Source organism: Amblyraja radiata, chromosome 26 (assembly GCF_010909765.2).
Source record: "Amblyraja radiata isolate CabotCenter1 chromosome 26, sAmbRad1.1.pri, whole genome shotgun sequence".
Taxonomy (NCBI): domain Eukaryota; kingdom Metazoa; phylum Chordata; class Chondrichthyes; order Rajiformes; family Rajidae; genus Amblyraja; species Amblyraja radiata.
The window spans coordinates 12,107,845-12,112,531 of NC_045981.1; positions in this window are offsets into that span (position 1 = coordinate 12,107,845).

Below are 4,687 nucleotides of genomic sequence, written 5' to 3' on the forward strand. Positions count from 1 at the left end.
TGGGTTTTCTCCGGGTGCTCTGGCTTCTTCCCACATCCCATAGACATGCAGGATTGTTGATTGATTAGCCTCTGTAAATTGTCCCTAATGTGTCGGATGAAACTCGTGCAGGGGTGATAGCTGGCCGGTATAGACTCAGTGGGCCGAAGGGCCTGTTTCCACGCTATCTAGAAACTAAACTATAAACGATTCTCTCCCACACTTCTCAAAAAAACATTTGTATAGGTACATGGATAGGAACGGTTTGGAGGGATATGGGCTAAACGTGGGTAATGGGACTAGCTTAGATGGGGCATCTTGGTCAGCATGGGTGAGTTGGGCCGAAGGGCCTGTCCCCGTGCTGTGTGATTCTATGTTGATGTGAGCTCTTTTGTTTGTTGTGTTGTTTCAATGTGCTTTAAGTTTCCCAGGGATGTTAATATCTCATTGTACTTGCAAATCACAATTCAAACACTCTTAAATTTGATTGCAATTTTTAACGTCAATTTAACAAAGGCATTTGTCAGTCTCGTTAGTTAAAACGTTCGACAAAGTGAATATGATTTAATTTATAATTGCACATTCAATTTAAAACAAACCGGTCAAAAACAAAGTGTGTCGGTAGGAACTGCAGATGCTGGTTTAAACCGTGGGCACAAAGTGCTGGAGTAACTCAGCGGGACAGGCAGCATCTCTCGATAGGAGGAATGAGTGATGTTTCAAGTCGAGACCCTTCTTCAGACTAGTCAGGGGAAAGGAAAACAAGAGATATAGAGATAGAGAGAAGCTCTGAACTGCAACAGACTATTACTATAAATGCACTATATTTGTTTATTTATCGAGTATGTGTGTGTATGTGTATATATACTCACGGAACTTATTTTCTTTTTTTTCTCCCGTTATGTACTATGTTTACATACTCTGTTGTGCTGCAGCAAGTAAGAATTTCATTGTCCTATCGGGGACATACGACAATAAAACACTCTTGATTCTTGACTCTTGATACTGGAGGAACTCAGTGAGCCAGGCAGCATCTGAGGTGGGAAAATGAGAGACTATTTTGGGATTAGCACCAGATGAAGTAGAGGAGAGATACCTGTATCTGGTAGGGAGTGGTGGAGAAGGGGTGGGGGGTAAGAGCCAGCAAGTGTTTAGTTTAATTTAGTTTTTAGTTTATTGTCACGAGGTGCTGGAGAAAAGCAATTTTGTGATATTTGCAATCAGCTGACGAGTCTCCTTGCTCTCTTAATAAAGCCTTACTATTAGTGCAGTGGTTTAATTGACAATGAAATGGCTTGATGCACTGCCACAACGCCCTTGACAACGAAAATATACACAAAAAGCTGGGGCAACTCAGCGGGACAAGCAGCATCACTGGAGAGAAGGAATGGGTGACGTTTCGACCCGAAACGTCACCCATTCCTTCTCTCCAGTGATGCTGCCTGTCCCGCTGAGTTACTCCAGCTTTTTTTGTGTCTATCTCCGCTTTAAACCAGCATCTGCAGTTCCTTCCTGCACAACCATGTTTTCAGGCAGCCTTTGGCTCTTGCTGCTATCCTAGCCAAATTGACTCTTCCTCAAATGGGTTGTTTATCAGTGATAGGAGCAGAATTAGGCCATTCGGCCCATCAAGTCTGCTCCGCGATACAATCATGGCTGGTCTATCCTTTGTAGAGGGGGGGGGTCTCCGATGTGGAGTGGAATCACCCTGTACTCAGACAACATGACACTTTGATTTACATGTCTTTTGTGCAGTTGCAATGGTTGGCCTAAATGTTTATTTCAAATGACAATGGTGCCCTTTCACCTATCAAATTCAGAGAACATTGTATTCATGACTACAAACATCGTTGCTTTGTGATTAAGCTTAACCCTATGTTCAGCCAGACTCAAGGGCCTGTCCCACTGTACGAGGTAATTCAAGAGTTCTCCCGAGTTTTCCCCTGATTCGAACTCAGAGAATGTCCGTAGCGGGTCCGTAGGAGTTCGTGGGTGTCTCGTAGCGGCTCGTACGAGTAAAAAGTAACATTTTGTTTCATCATGTGTATTTTTTTACTTGTGGACATTTTTCACAGTGTTGAAACAAACGTCACGAGTTTACCGGATTTCCCGAGTACCTACCGTTACTCGTACGAGCCGCTACGAGACATCCACGAACTCCTACGGACCCGCTACGGAATTCTCCGAGTTCAAATCTGGGGAAAACTCGGGAGAACTCTTGAATATACCTCGTACAGTGGGACAGGCCCTTCAGGAGCACAACTTTTCCACACCTTCTGCCCTTGGTTGGTTGAGCAAGAGAGCTAAACGCATGGACAAGTGACACCCACATTCGATCTTGACTACGGGTGCTGTCTATACAGAGTTTGCACGTTCTCCCTGTGACTGTGTGGGTTTTCTCCGGATGCTCTGGGTTCCTCCCACACTCTAAAGACGTGCAGGTTTGTAGGTTGATTGGCTTCTGTAAATATAAATTCCATCCTACACGATTTTCCAAATCTGTAATTACTGGATATTTTAAGCATGTTTTTCCAAAACAATAAATGGGCTGCTGACGCTGATGTAAAAACGTTATACGGGGAAACTTTTTTAAAATGGTTAATCCAAGTGCTTTAAAAAAAACCAAACAAGTTTATCAAGCTAGATTCTGTCGTTGCTTGTTATGAGTGTGTATATAGTACGTGTGATAAATAAGAGGCCACAATCTCTCTTTAAACATTAACCAAAGCCTGCATTATTTCACAGTTCAAACAGATGGCACTCCCTCGAACATCAGAAGGATTTGCAATTGAATTAGAAAATTTGGTTTCCATTTGACAATGCCCAGGGGCTTTTCTATGGTGACGCTGAAGGGAAAACAAACAAGACTGTATCCAAGATAACAGAATCCTGGATCTTCATCAATTAGAGTCATAGAGTGATACAGTGTGGAAACAGGCCCTTTAGCCCAACTTGTCCACACCGGCCAACATGTCCCAGCTACACTAGTCCCACCAGCCTGCATCTGGTCCATATCCCTCCAAACCTGTCCTATCCATGTACCTGTCCAAATGTGGTTTAAACGTTGCAATAGTACCTGCCTCAACCACCTCCTCTGGCAGCTCGTTCCATACACCCACCACCCCTTTGTGTGAAAAAGTTACCCCTCAGATTTCTCTTAAATCGTTTCCCCTTCACCTTAAACCTATGTCCTCTGGTCCTCGATTCCCTCACCCTGGGCAAGAGATTCTGTGCATTTATGTGGATTTTTTTGGTGTTATTGTGATACAGTGTTATTGTGCATTGGTGTTATTGTGCATTGTAGACACGAAATGCAGGAGTAACTCAGAGGGGTCAGGCAGCATCTCCGAAGAGAAGGGACAGGTGACGTTTCGGGTTAAACCCGACTTCAGACTGAGAGACAGGGGAAAGGGAAATGACAGATATAGAGGGTGATGCCGAGAGATATAGATATAGAGAGGGGAATCTAGAGGTACGAAAAGGTACAGGGCTCGCTGGTCGGCACTGACTCAGTGGGCCGAAGGGTCGATTTCCACACTATCTCTAAACTGAGCGAAAAATGTCAGTACTTATGGTGCATCTATCACCATGCAGTGACTGGTGAGGATCTCACACTGTGTGCTTCAGTACACTGTGTTATGGCAGAAGAGGTATTTGGAGACGATAATCCAATCGGCTGGAATACCTCCAACTCATTCGTAATGATGCAGATCTCAAATGAGAGCAGAGTCGGGCGTTGTTCCAACACCCAACAGTTTACATCACCACAGGCAATGTGCTTTTCTTCAGTGGCGAGAGAGTGGATAAGATGTCGGCTGATAACCCTCAGCCAATGCTGCTTTGACATCGGCCAACACATGTTGTGGAGAAGCAAAGCCCACACTCTCGCCTGCTGAGCACCAGAACGTGTCGGCAGTTGGTGGACCAGTGTGACTTCAAGTAAAAACACGCCCTGCAGCGTATTTTGAGCATAAACAAGTGGTCTGTTACTCTGCAGGACAACATAATCCCGGTGTAACCCACGGATTGGTTATTCGACCATGGATGTACTGATGGCACCTCCAATTTTTCAAACAAACCTTTTGCAGTGATGCTTACTTAGCTTTGTTTTAGGTTCGAGATACGGCGCGGAAATAAGCCCTTCGGCCCACCAATCCCCGCACATTAACACTATCCTACACACACTAGGGAGAATTTACAATTTTACCAAACCAATTAACCTACAAACCTGTACGTCTTTGGAGTGTGGGTGGAAACCGGAGCTCCCTGGGAAAACCCACGCGGGTCACAGGGAGAAGGTACAAACTCCATACAGACAGCACCTGTAGTCAGGTTCGAATCCGCGTCTGATCTTGCCTAAGAAAATGTCGAAGTATTGCATTTCAGTTTCGTATCGATGAGCTTGGAGGGGAAAAACAGCAAGAACTGTTCTGTTACCTTCCCATGGGCGGCACAGCAGTGGAGTTGCTGCCTTACAGCACCAGAAACTTGGGGTTCAATCCTGACTGTATGTATGGTGTTGTCTATATGCAGTATTGTCTGCATGTATGGTGCTGTCTGTATGCAGTTTGTACATTCTTCCTGTGGCCTGCGTGGGTTTTTTGGCAAGGTTAATTGGCTTTGGTAAAGGTTGTAAATTGTCCCTAGTGTGTAGGATACAAGTGTATGGTTGATCACTGGGCTAAAGGCCTTGTTTCCACGCTGTATC